This window comes from Lineus longissimus, chromosome 8 (assembly GCF_910592395.1).
Source record: "Lineus longissimus chromosome 8, tnLinLong1.2, whole genome shotgun sequence".
Taxonomy (NCBI): Eukaryota; Metazoa; Nemertea; class Pilidiophora; order Heteronemertea; family Lineidae; genus Lineus; species Lineus longissimus.
Genome location: NC_088315.1, coordinates 7,056,255 through 7,071,286, shown reverse-complemented (window position 1 = coordinate 7,071,286; position 15,032 = coordinate 7,056,255). Strand labels below are relative to the sequence as shown.

At 38.4% G+C, this 15,032-nt stretch overlaps 1 protein-coding gene across 3 annotated transcripts in view; it reads left to right on the top strand.

Moving 5' to 3' along the window:
- Positions 1-15,032, top strand: part of LOC135493029 (tumor protein p53-inducible protein 11-like) — a 176,264-nt gene that overhangs the window by 60,793 nt on the left and 100,439 nt on the right. Inside the window, exon 1 of one of the 3 annotated variants that reach the window (XM_064779781.1) lies at positions 2,891-3,090. The exons of the other annotated variants lie outside the window; for them this stretch is intronic. The gene's annotated coding sequence lies outside the window, so the exon portion shown is untranslated. Of the gene's footprint in view, positions 1-2,890; positions 3,091-15,032 lie in introns of those variants that run through there. 3 annotated transcript variants of the gene reach the window in all.

Here is a 15,032-nt window from a genome sequence, read left to right as displayed (position 1 = left end):
GTTACTAAGGAGGATGTCATTCGAGACATCCATTATTCTCTGAAAAAGCTTGAAAAATGAAATTATAAATGGACATTTTAGACAAATGTTCCATTAGCTATTGATGTGCATCTCACTTGAGTCAATTATGAAGATGTTTGTCTCTTTTGATTCTTAACCAATAATAGGAAGAGCTTTTTGCAAAATGTTTTGGTTTTTGGAAGATGTATTTGAACAAGGGATTGTTTTCTGGCTGATGGACGTCGTGATAAACTTCTCTGAAAGTGGGTGCTTTTTACCCATGCCTTTTGCTGGATGTTTTTCCATAAACTTGTTAACGGTTTCCTCCTCCTGATCTTTCAGCCAATGGTGCTTCCTTGTTCTTGGTAAACACACATCACCAACATTGTTGGCCTCCTCCTTCTCATTCTTTCTTCCTCTTTGGTTGACATGACCAATGGCTTGGCCATGGTCATGGCACAGATGGATCTGAAAAAGTAGATTCAGTTTTTGAAAATTGCTTTTCTTGCTTTTGAAAGAAAATTAAGTTTGATTCGGGCTTATAGTCAAATATCGTTCAGAGGTTCTTCTGTAAACCTTTTGTTGATCTTTTTAACACACATGCAGGACATGCTTATCAACCCTGAGTAATCTAAATGTAATGGATCAATGATTTTGTTGTGTGTCTAGACAGATATGCTACCTCCTTTAACTAGTAATTGATGGATGAGGCTGTCAAAAAGTTTTGAATAGCTCTTTCTGCTGGAGCAGAATCTGTCAAATGTAAACAAGGTAACCCACCCGCTAACTTTCTAAGGATGATGTGTCTGACTGCTTGGCCCGGTCTCCCAGGAAATTTTTCATGTCTTAGAAAAAGGTGATGTATTTTCTACTTCATGCTATTATAGGAACATTTCCAGTATTAATGAATAATTTGCCCAAAATGTCAGAGCCTTTGAAGTTTATAGTTATCAAAAAGGCCTACTGTTCACTATGGAACTCCTGTTTTTTTTGTATATCTATTATACTATATATATAAGGTATCTGACTCAGTATATGCTATTCAAGGTTTTTACCCACACATTAGGAAATTATAGATGAGACCAGGTTTTGATCAAATTCATATCAGTGAAATCAATTTCGTTAATACTAGTGAAATATTGGTTCTTGGTTGTATTGATTATTGTATTTTTAATATTGTTGAAATTGTTACTGGGATCATGATAGATGAATTGAGATTGCTGATGGGCCCAACTGCAAATTAGCACAGTTCATATCCTGGATAAAATGGTTTTAGAATTCTGCAGAACCTGCTTGATTAGTTTCATTTTTAGTCACTTGTGATATTGGTTGCCTCCTTCAAATTTGTTAATGAGAGCAAGTGCTGATAATTCTGACTTCCAATATGAAGAATCTGGTATAATCATATCCATTAATATCCCATGCAAATAATTGTAATTCTCCATGACCCAACTTGCATGCCACAGAATGACAATTTCCGATTAGTGCATTAGAATCTTGCATCTGTTGAATTATTCTATAAATTCTTCAATGACAGCATTGTCACTTCAAATTCCTTCCAACAACACGTGATAAAACTTATTTTATGGTGTCTCATTATCCACTAACTCAATCTTGTGGAATGCGTTATTTCACATTTTTCTTGCTCGATAACTGGTTGATTTGCAATTTTCATTTGAGTAGTGCTCATTTATGGAAATAGCTGGCTGCTGTTGATTTCAAGGTTGTTTTCTCTCAGTTGCAGCATGTGCCATTTTCTTTACATATCTCGTCAGGTATGTCACATGCAGTTGCATGCAAGCAGAAGTGATCCATGTATGCCTGAAGCAATTTCAACATGGCAACTTCTTAAGCTTATGCAATGAGCTAAGCTAGCCTGTTGCCTAAGGACATTAGCAAATGCGTCTAACATTAGTTAAATGATCTGATGAATTTTTGGAATTGCGATATTTAAGCCCCGTTGTGAATTTGTCTTCTTTCTGTGCATAGTGCCTTATCATCCAGCCACTTGTGTGACATACCCCAAATTGTCACCTGGTGATGCAGACTGGTATTAGTTAATAATATTAGTTAGGGAACGTCTCTCCACGAAGAGCGACACCACGGGTCAACCCGACGTGACCGAATCCACGGATGACGCAGCGACTTTTGGACAATGCAACGGTATTGACACTGATTGACGCAACGCTCAATCACAACGGTCTAAATCGCGTACGGGACAAGTCAGCCCTCTTTACGTTTCACAGTGGTATTAGTTAATATGATGGTTACACCAGTCAATCTCCAAATACTAGAACCTATGATTGGTATAGACATTGGAGTAGACAAAATCTAAGTTGCTCAATTCAGTCACCATCTGTGTATCTAGGTTGATTCGTACTAGCAGTGTCTCCCTCCTGTTGCATCGTCATGTTGTATCTAACATCACATTGTAATGCCAATACTGGAAGTTAAGATGTAGCTTGGAGAAGCCCTGGATAAACACAAAGCATACAAATTTGGGGTTTGGTCTATTTTGTTTATTCCATTTTTAATTTTGCCCCCCCCTCCCTCCCTTCCCATTCCCAAACACATTAAAAAGGCAATTAACATTGTAATTGGGAGCCCTGGTATCAGACAAAATAATCATGCAAATTACAATGCTTGCATCCCAGATCAATTATTCGAAACTCTCGTCCACGATCGTTTTGTGAAAAATATCTTTCAGGGAAATATAGGAGAAGTGATTGGGTTCATGTGGTTCATTTCCAATATCAGATTGGGGCCGAACAAAGATTCTTGATTGCTTCACATCGATTTGTCATCAAGGCATAGATGACATCGCCGCCAAAAGCCAGTGCGATTGGTTAGCACCATACGTAGTTATTGCTAGTGGCGGCATTTCTGCGCTACGGCATCATTCCCAGCTTAGCCTAGTGACGGATACATCAGCGGATTGGTTTATCGATATAGTGACTGCCGATGATCGTAGAGGACTAGCAGAAAGGTGTACTTTGGGGTTTTGACTGTAGGACTCGACTACTTTGCAACGTATTTGGAATATGTGTTTCTATTATTTAGGAATACTCCCTGAAATTTTATGCATTAAAGGTGAGTGACAGTTTTAAACTAAAAAATGAAATGATCTGGTAATAATGTTATATCCAAATAAGCTAGTGCAAATTGTAATTTTTCATAACAGATAGCAGTAAAGTAGATAGCAGTTAGTTCAAATAGCTAGTTTTGGTGGCCTCTTGTAATACTTCTGTGACTGGTCCCGCATGTCAAAAGGAAATCTAGTTGAAATGCACTGATCAAGATCAATAGGATTTACATTTTTTCTTGGTTGATATTCTTATTTCTTTTTATCAAATACTGGTACCTCATTTTCAACTAGTAATATGTTTTTCAGGAGAAATTTTATAAAACATGTCCCATTTGATTTTGGACTCCATTTGAAATTCAGCTTCTGCAAGAGTCGTTTATTTGTGATAGTTATAACTAACATCAGTTTGCAGAAGTTGCATTCATATGCGATCCTTTGTGGTGGAAATATTTGTTGATCACTAGTATCGTGCTTACTCTATTTAGCACAACTAATACAGTCTTGGCAATGACAATCAGTCTTCATACATTAGTTGTATTTGGGAAATCTGCTTAATAGGTTCTTTAGCACTCCCGTGCCACCACTAGATCCCTCTTTCAAATGTATATGTGAGCTGGAAGCAACATTTTCCACCTCTAATGTGGAACAATTGGCATGTAGTTAGCTACAGAGAGTGACTCTATGTTGGTGATATTATATATCTATAAGACCTCCCTCTCTGCAATGTGTCAGCCAGTTATATTAATGAGCCAATTCACAGGGTGGTGCACTCATTATCAGTAACCCTGGAATGATGCTTATTTGTCAGTTATTGACACATATCCACCGCTGCTGAGGGCATATCGATCTGGATCTGCCAGTTTATCTGCACTGAATTGTAGTGTGTTTTGTCAAGGGAATGCCCAAATGCCATATGACTGACTGCATGAGAGAGTTAACAAATTGGAAAAAAAACCAACAAAACAATATAAGGCCGTCTTCCATGATGCCCAACGTAAAACTGTTCACATGCATTGGTTAATTCACTAATATATCAATTGACTTGGTATCGACCACAAAATAGCCGTAATAGTGGCAAAACCCAGATGCTAAACTGATGTTAGCTGATTTTTTAATGGAAAGTGCCAAAAATATGAAATTTCGACTTAATTTGTACTCAGAGGTTTCCTGTATGATGGGAATGAACACTTATCGTTGTTGCATGACATCCAACATTTTACAAAACTTCAAAGCATTTCTGTAACATGCAATGTTATTGTAAGTGTTTATGTCAAAGAGACACGCCAATGTCTAGGATAAGTTGAATCTATTCCAAGGGGAAAGACCTCCCTCCATCTACTTTCCTATATGAATGAGTCCAGAAAACTCATTAATTGCATTACCTGCATCTTCCGCAGCTGCTGTTTTAACTGCATTGATCTTGCTTTTCGGTAGGTGTAATTGCAGTTACCAGTGAAAAGAATCAATCTTGGCTTCTACGTGCACTAATTATTGATTTGGCCTGATTGATTGACAAGCAGTTTATCCCACAACAAACTTGTCTTGGGCGCAGTGGGTTGCATGAGTTGAATAAAAAACACCTTCGCTTGTCTGTGTGGGTGGCAGCTTTAACTAGGGTAATGTGAATGCATCATCTTTCAAAGTGACACGTCCCCACTACCTTTGCTCTCCTCTCTATTCTGTATTTTAGTGTTACAACACAGCTTCTGTTACATGTATCATGATGTCAGTCGTCCTGATTATCAGTCAATGCTTCTTTCATAAAATATGCCTAAGGAGAGACAAATTTGTTGGGTGTTAAAGAATCTCCTTCTAGATGTAACTAAAAAATCGAATTACCTTTGATTGTTGCAAACCAGGAAAATAAGTTTTAGTAAGAAATTAAGAGCAAGTCTTAGAAAAAGTGGATTATGGTGATACAGCCTTTAATGTCTTAGATTTATAATTTTTACTTTGCTTTGTTCTGATCTTTTAACTCCAGGTGAGAAATTGACATTTGCCATTCATTTACCCAAGGGATCTCTCTTTGCTCTGACGTTCCCGGGATGTTTGAGAATTATAAAAGATTTTCACTTGAAGGTGAATGTGGGATTAGGTTTGATTGGCAAAGTTGTCGGATGTGGCAAGACTGCAGAAGAAAATTCACTGAGAAAGAAATGTATAATTAATGACTTTACAGAGCAAGAGTTCTTGTGAATCTGTGGACCTGAAGGTTATTTTCGTGAAGCACTACCCTTTGAGTTTTAAATATTTTAATTGGTGTTTCAAAGTCATACTGTGTTTCTATGCACAAGTGTTGACCAAAAGTGTGTTGAGAGGTTCCAAGTATCTCATGCTCTTTTTCATCTTTTCTCCACAAAAATGGCTCGCTCTATCAATCTCGGCTAAGATGACAAATAAAAGTTTTATACTTCCTGCAACCTACTGGAAGGATCTTCTGCTAAGTGACATAAGGACATTAAGTGGTATGCTGATGAATGTCAGTGCATATACCTCTGCTGTTTACTCAGACTGCATGCCAGCAATCAACAATAGTTTGCAAAAGTCAAGGCAAAAGTATTGTTAACTTCTTGTACTTTACATGAAGAACCGGCTAAGCCAACAAGACAATGAAGAAACCAAAGGAAGCATTTGTTCCTCTATGGTAATGGATATGGCATGTGCTTTCTCACCTAGCTTTTGTGATGCTGATACCAACTAAGCAACAGATGATGGTATCAAAACAGAAACTAGGCGTCATTTGACATTAGGTTGTTTGAGAGTGCCTTTGTGTTTCTTCTCAGATTTGATATCTGTATTCTTGCAAGACATTTGTCTTATTTGAAAAAATACCCAGAAGTGCTTTGATTTATGAAGGCAAGATAAGCTGACGAAAATATGTGGCAATTACCCTTGCTTTAACGTTCTCTTACTTTGTTTCTAACATGAATGCTTATCACTGTTGTATTTGCTGTCAAAAATTATAACCAAATGACAGTTTTTAAGTCAGTCATTATGATGTCGGTTTTGCAAAACCAAGCCTACTCCAGGTTGAACTCGATTGTCGTATGCTATTTTGCCCCTCAGAAATCAGGCCTAGACAAATACTTGGTCTATTGTCTTCAAACAAAACCTGCTTGCACCTAGTCCAATGAGTTATCGAGGCAAATCTTGATAATATCGACCCCTACCAAGCAAGAAACAGTGTAGTTGGTCTTTTCATATTATTATGTGGTATTAATGTCTCTTCAGAGACCATCTTGTGTCATGATCCCTGTATGGTATCTTACTGTCATCAGTTGAAAAAAGGAGAAAAACCTATCAATCTAACATGGGTAGAAACCTCACTGGAGGCACTCAGAAGTAGTTGGAATGAGAACTAATGGCTGTTTTGTTGTGATAACATCCTCGGGACGTCAGGATTGTCGGTTGGCATGTCAAAAGAATGAAGAAATGTTGCATTTTTCCTCATTGATGAGCATGTTGTTATGTGCCTTAAGATTGTTCAAGATACCTTGGCTGTCATCAATATGCAGGGAGTGCATGTGGGCAAATAGGTTATGTGGGAAGGTCATTGTGGTATTCAAGCATTTGACTCATGATGGAACCAACAATCGGGATCCAAGATACACATTTTTCTCCTTTTTTTCAACAGTTCTTTGCAACTGATATTGGGACATAATATACCTGAGGTTTTGTTGCATTTCTAAATAATGAGCTCTGTCCTTCATGGCTTGCTCCGAGTGATATCAATGACACCACTTTTTGTGAAAGCCTGGTCGTGTCTTTTGATTCAAACAACAAAATACATATATTCTGTTCCTCTCTTTTTTCAACATTTCCTTGCAATTAAATCATTGGCATTAAACCATTGAGGTCCATGCAAAATAACTTGAGTTCGGGCGAAAAATAATGACATCTCTAAAATGCTATATGGCCATTTTGACCCTAACTGTATTGAGGGTAGGCCACCTTATCAAGTATCAAGTCCACAAGTGGAACATTAAAGATAAATACAACACGTTTCTTGAATAACACACTCACTTTTATTTATATTTGATTCTGATCATATTGACATTCATAAGATAGACAACACATTATCCCCCTTCCCAAATTCCGACCTTTCTCACTTTGCTAATATCAGTGACCATGCTTAGAATATCGAAATCAGCCAAGGGAACTCTGAACTAAGTGTATTTGATGAGGAGCGGTTTCCTTGGAGGCGCTTTCGATTTGGCTTGAACTTCTTGTCTTTGGTTTCTGAGGGATATTGTTTTCTCATATAATATGCCATGCATTATTCAGATGTTTTCACACGCGCCAAATATCAGGAAAATGTCCCTTTGGTGAAAACCCCATTCAAATATCTTATCTTTATATGTATTCGCTGAGATAATCAGATGAACTTGATGATTTTCTGTAATGACAGAATAGCCTTGCTTAAAGATGCTCTAGATAGAACTCATCATTATCACTGATGTTACATCATAACAGCCTGGAGAAGACTATATATTCGCACTCGAATGACATTTGAAAAATGAGTTGTATGCAACGAAATCGATAGACACTTGACTCCAACTACAAATCATTCTCCACTGTCTAAAGCAGTGCTTTTACTCAACTTTTAAAGCAATGAGGTCTCCCTGATTGTGGCAGCCTTGATATGAATAGATATATGAGCGTCTGATTTTAAATAAACAGCAATCCCCAGGGAGAGTGTATTGTGGAATTATCCAGGCAATATTTCTGACGCAAATCCCCTGTGAGAATTGTCTAACCATAGTAATGTACATCAATTTGTTTTTCATCAGCCAAATGTGATTCAAAAACGATTTACTTTTAAAGCAGAATTGGTAATCACTCTCAGTGGATGTATTTATATATTAGTTTGATGTTTTGGAGATTGAAAATATGTTTGAAAACTAGTTGAAAATGTTTGGACAGAAATCAAGACATATTGAATTACTGAATGCATATCAACAACTACAGAGGAGAGAACATTCCTTTGAGCTTAGGTGAAATACTGACTTCAGATCATTGCTTTAATCACTTTAACAGAGGTCCACCTAGGACGTTTCCTGTTTGTATTCAAAGTTAGGAAGAGTATGTGAAAAACAGACCAGTTCATGTGAAGGTTCATATGTCAGTTGTCTGCATCAAACTATCCATGTTTATCCTGATCTCGATGCATGTAACATTTATTTACAGCCGAACACTGTCAGTCTGAAGTCTGGTGTGTGTCATCCCTTCTGCTGGCTCTCCTATTTAACCACACTTACTCTTGGGCTTCATATATTTTCTTTGCATTATTGTAAAAGACAGTTCGCATAAAGGAAGTACACTTGTTCCAAACTTCCAGCCCAGTGCAATATAGGTTCACCTACATGTATCTAAACCCCACATTTTGAGTTGCTTAACTCCTTTGCTTCATATATTTTTTGCAAACTAACTTATTCAACCCAAGCCATTGGATGTGCTTATTTTCACAAAGCTTTGCACATTTCCTGTTCCAAGTTCGTGCAGCAGATACACCATTGTTCCTCTTACCTCCCACCCAGATAAAATACGAATTCATGACATATCACTGGCACCAGTAGGAAGTATCGAGTTCTTGCCAATCACTGTTCAAGAGAGCTGATGTGAAAAAAACATCAGATCAGATGTCTGCTTTTGAAGAATCTGTGTGTTTGATCCCACACAATTTGTTTGCCGTTCAATTTGCATTGAATTCAATCAGCCTTTTTCAGGACAAATGTTTGATCTAATCGTAAAATGACCCAAGTACGATTTCCGAGTAGGCAAATCATATCACTGATTATTATCAGCAAATTAAATACTTTTGCAGTTTATCTACTGTGTCACAAATGAATTGAGTTACTTTGTCAAAGAGGTGAAAAATGCCTAAGTCACTGATTCTGACAATCGTTTTGCCTATCTCAGGCTGTAAAATTGCTTAAGTCATATGAAAATTGCCTAAAAGTCACTACGGGCTGTTATGTAATAAATTAATGTTTCCAAATATATTCATGAATAAATATCGATTTATTAGTATATCGGATTGTTTTTTTCGTTTTTCTCAAAACATGGAAAAATGAGATGGGCAACTTGTTTAGCATTGTTTAGGAGCGTGACGACATAATGAATACCAGCTTCAATCATTTCTCAACCCCACAAAGTGACAATGGTATTTGCTGACCACTTCGAAAGCTCTTTGGAGATTTCACTTTGGCCAAAGAACACCTCATTGTCTCGCCACACCCACACATACCTTTGCTGATTGCTACACCGTCTTGGTCATGTTGAAACAACCTAATGTTCATGTTATTGCTGTTTGTTCAGAGGATGATATAGGAAATGGTATATGAGATAGTGATAATTTGATGGTTCTCTAGGGTGTTCTTAATATTCACATTCTCTTGACGTTCAGCCTAATTGTTTGAAGCTGCATGTAAGGTGGAAGTTGGGGACATTTACTGTGCATGCTGGGCCAGACCTCATCAGTTTGTTCTTGGGGAATCCATCGATCTTCCTCTGCCAGTAATTTTGGCGCACAACCTTTAATGGTAAGGGCAGCATTAGGTTTCCCTTGGGTCTCATTGTTTCTAGGGTTGGTTGTAAGATTGATATTCTGGGCTGACAAGCGGCAACTAGTCTTTGAAAGTCTAAGTTAAAAGTTAAAGTTATATATAGGTTTATGGTCGATATCAACTACAACAGGTTATTATTTTACTTTTACACTTTAACCCCAGTCTATCCTTTCATTACTACACCACGGACGAGCTGCTCAACAAGCGCGACAATCTGAGCACTCCTGGCCTAGAGTCACTCCTTGCTTTCAGGAACACTCTAAAGACGGTCCTATTTCAGAGGTACTTTGCTCGCTAGGGGGCGCACTCGAACAGTTTAATTGCTGGATTTGAGCGCCTTACAAGTTTTTATTGTATTGTATTGTATAGAGTCTCATACTGGCTGTGGTGGTCAAACCAGGGACCTCTTGACTGCTAGTCAAGAGTCTGATCTAAGCCTCTTGACCACAGCATCTCCTTTGCACATATTGCCAGTCCCTGTCGCTGTCAAGATAGTTGACAATTTATACCAGTCGGTGGGATTGGTGGCTGCAGTGACTTTAGTTTAGACGGATATTGCTTGAGGTTGGGGTTCTGACGCAGCAAGCACTTTTGACCAGTGGCTCCTTGGAGCTAGTCTTTTGTGCACATGGTGTGGGGCCAGTCGTTAACATTCAGATTCTCACAAAAGATATTCTTTTCCTAGGCAATCATGGGCAATAACGACAAGAAAATGGTCAGACAGGAAATAGCCAGAAAAACTAAAAGAGGACTAGCTGGTGTGCAAAAGTTACTGCTTTAGGGGGCTGCTGACCTACACAATTCAGTACCAACCTTCTTCGCTAAATCTTCTGTATCCACAAAGCGCCTTTTTATATCTAAACAGGGTATGGGCAGTGGCGAAACTGAAGCAAATTACAATAACAAAGCTGTTACTAGCAGTTGGTGACTCTCTGTGTGACACTGTATCTTTTCAAAATGTTTTTTTCACACATAACTATCACGCAAGTAGGTGTTAACCATGATGATGGCTCTCTGGATAGCCATACAATCCATCCAATCATGCTTTCTGCAACCCCAGGGGGATGCCATGATATTGGTCCAGTGGTGTTAAATTTCATATTCATTGTACCATGTCTGTCTAGTGAGTTCATATCTGTTGATGTCAATGGGAAATTGCTTTGCAGACTTGAGTGGAGAATTAATCTTTTTTTAATGCAATTCGATTTTGTTGGGGTTTAGTGATCGAGTGCAACTTTCCACTGCAGCATCAAGCGTGGAAAGCCTTGAGGGCTTGTGTCCCTTTGCTCTTATTTTCAGTACTGTTGTAAACTTCATATTTGAATTGTGTTTGCCAAATTAACTGACCTAAAACCTAAATGACAGCCTAACAGCCATGCCCAGTGATAAATGCAAAATTGCCCGGAAGTATTCTGCTGGAGGGTACTTGTGCTTTCTGATAAATGTCAAAATTGGTGTTAATGATTTGAGAGAATTATAGCTGATTTGAAGCGATATATCCATCCATATGAATGTTTACTATACTGCCTGCTTTAGCCAGTTCATAGTCATTTTGCCCTTTTCATTGTTCTAATCTTATGATGGTGTTCCAGGTGAAGAAGGTAATTGTTAAGTTGGAAATGACTGCAACAACTTTGTCAGATGGATGGCTATTGGAAAAGTATTGCCGTGTTCTTAGGACTTGATCAGACACTGATCTAAGTTTGTTCTCCAGATTGCCACTGACATGAAAATCTTTCATTCTATACTAGGATCTTTGGCAGCTCTGACACTGGTGTTCCCATATGAAGCTTACTTGGCTTATATCCCTCAACATTAAGAAGTCAGAACCTGACCAGAACTTACCTGATGCCCGTTGTTTTGTTGATGTCGCTTAAACATGTTAAAGCCCAAAGGTGGACATTTGTAGAACAATTAAGAATCTGAGCATGTCTGCATAGATGGCCTGTTGATATCTTGCCATCACATACTACAGCTTTGGGCGCTGGTGATTATCCCCCAAGGATTCTACTACTTGCTACTAATGTTACAAATAAGCGAGTAAACGAGTTTATGATTGCAGCCTGATTGGACAGTCACGCAACTCTAGGCAATAATGAGAACAAGAAATTGCAGCCTGTTGAATCGCTTTGAGTTGAGGTTGCATCAGGGCTACGAAACATTGGAGAGTCTTTGATGATTTAACCATATTATTAACTATAGTTAGTATGCTTAGAGCCCTTGCATTTGGCTTAGGGTGGCTGATGTGTGGCTATACTACCATAACCACCTAGCCAACACCCACATAACCCAAATCTTTGATACTGCTCTTTGATTTGTAGATAGAATCCACCTTGGTTTGAATGGGATGTCTTGTAATTAATTTCATCTCATGCCAGTGCTGAGCAAGATCAACAAACAATCTATAATTGAAAATCAGCATTCACGATGCGACAAGACAAAATTGCAAAAATGAACAAGATGGTGATTTTGTAATGGTGGCTTGGTCGTTCAAACATGAGCTGGTAATGAAAGCTGGAGTAATGGCTTTTTTAATCACTTTAAGCAAGGTACATCAATTCTCAGAAACTTCCGTGTCTTAATTCCTCTATAAAAGATGAAAGGTGAGAATCTTTCTGTGTTCGATATGATCCCATTGGATTGCCATATATCGCTACCCCTGAACCAGTTAAGGTTGGTCACTGCTCTTATGTTGCATGTCGTGAAACATCCTCCTTTCGCATCACGTTCCTGACACTACTTGAACGACCAGTGTGCCTGACAATATTTAGCAACGGATGAGTGTTGTGTGGTAAAAAAACAACACCACTTAGAACATCCTTCTTTCTCTACATTGTCTATAAGGTTTATCCGCCGCAGCCTGATCCCCAGGAGCCACCTCGTTAACGGCGGCTTTGATGCTGAATCATTGATGGAAGTTGTCTTGAATGGCTCAAAGGTTTGACCAGCTGCTGCAGACATGGCCTGATAAGTGGTCAAGTCCGATTGCAACTGGATGGGACAATCTTTGGGGAACATCTCAAATTATTTGAGGTTAAAAATCTGCTGTCATTAAATATGTTTTGAAGGAGGCAGTGTTACTAATTTACATTAATTACAAGGCTTTTTCCATGAGACAGATGCTGCCAAATTGATAAATTTGCATATTTTGTGCACTCTGATTTGAAGTGTTTTTCTCACCATTCAAATTTTCATGTAATTCTATTTTTGTGGACTGAAAATGATTCCTCCTTTCTGTTCCTCCAACCGTAGGGCTAGGTACTGAGCCCAGGGTTCCCTGTGATGAAACAATATTGTTGTCAATCAGTCACTGTTTGATGATTTGTACTCAAATTTGTTACATAGGTACTTGCTAAGTAATGTTAGCTTGCCTTGCTTTCCATTACTAGCCCACACCGTTATATACTGTACTGGCAGTCTAATGATGGCTAATGGATGAGTGGGCGATCTATTTGCCTGATTGACTCACTAAATTGACACCTAATACAATATTTATGTCCCTGTGTCCCATATCAATTTATGCTTTTGCAGAAAGCTTGCATGCTGCATATCTGCAGCTAAATCAAGACTGGTTCATTGATGCTACTGCAGTGGGCAAATCTAGCGGCTAACTAAGGAAAATAAATACCCAAGAAAATGCGATGTAAAAGATGGATCTACCCTAAGTATTCAATTTTAACATTACTTAGATTTGTGTTTCTTTGCAAAGGTATATGTTGCATATTTTACGCGAACAAAAGCTGTTCGTCAAAAATTTAAATATCATGAATTCATTGTATGCATATGGTCGCTTGGAGACTCAGTTTCGGCTGCCTCAGCTTTCATCTGTTGGCTGTCACCCGATAAAATGTTTAGACATGATATGATGTCAACGTTGTAAAAATTTTGGTAAGAAAATAAAAAAACGTTATTCTAGCTTACCTGCTAGAAAGCAGAGTGGTCTCAAGTGGTTTTAAGAGCAGCGTAATGGAAGTAGGTGACAATTAAATCGAATTGATTTACTTGAAACAGTGGAAACCGTAATGGGAGAAATACAGTTGGAAGTAACCTCGCTAAAGCATTTAACTAAGATCAATTGCTTGGTAAATGCCATTAGCTGTCACTTAACAGTGTGAACGGCAGTCAAAGTTGGCTTGGGTTGGGGTAGAATTGGTACTTCTTACGCTGGTGACCACTCAAAGTTAGAGAACTGGGTTTGATTTGAGTAAGTGAGAAAAATATTCATCTCGTTAATGATGCCGGTTTACTCAGAGATAGCAGAGAAACCTATAAGCAGCTCTGTGAAGCTTAATCTGGCCAACGAGGCTTTTGCTTATACCTTCCCTTGAAATGCTGAACAAACTCTTCATCTCTTCATGGTTTACCTTGATTTTACCCAATTCAAGTTCACTAAATCTTGTGTAAGTTGGAACTTTGATTGTTGTTGATTACTTCGACGCAATACTGGCACATCCCCTCAGACATCGGAACTAAAACTTGACAAAGAGCCACACCTACTCAAAGTTCAACTGTGGAAATTGTAATATGTAGTCTACCCACGATGTTGTCGATATCATGCAATCTCAATACCTCCTGGCAAATACATCACCCACCTTATATTTTTAAAGTTTTTTTTAGTGTTGGTAATTGCTAAACAGTTGTTTTACCTGCTGCAGTTTGATGGTTATCTGTTGTCAATACATCAGCATATTTCTTCAGGCAAAACCTTATATCAGTAATTTCTTTAATTGATCGCTTTTTTATCACAAAGAGTAATGTATTCTTGATATTGCAGATAACCCAGTTTGTGGTTTAATAGCAATATCTGTTGAATTGTATCTGCTGGACTCGTAATCAGGAGGTTGGACTCTCGAACGAACCTCCATTGTTTGATTGCCGTACCTTTAAACAAGACAACCCATAAACAACCCATACTTTGCTTTGCCACCAGAATGAGACAGGTAGATTCCTTGTAGTAGGTGCATCACTAGGGCAAACAAAAGACCACATCCAAGACCAATTGGACACTACAAGCTTCCTCAACCTGGCTGAAGATGGAGTCACAAGGCCAATAAACCCAATTGGTGCCTAACTGGAGTTGCGTGCAGGAACTTGAAAGTCGTGATGCTGAAAAACGTGTTTGAGAATGAATCCTCATGGCAAGAGTAAATGAAAAGGAGTAGACTTGATGAAGTGATCATACTATCATGAAGGACCAATCTCTTACAGAATCTGAACTTTTGGCTACTTTGTCGTATAGACTCTGATCTGATATCTTCCCCTCTTTACTTCTATTGATTGTGGTGGTAGTGATTGCCTGCAATCAATATATCATGATATGGCACAAGGTAAACAAATGCCTGATCAATGTTCTAGTGGCCGGGCAGCTTTCCTACCACTGA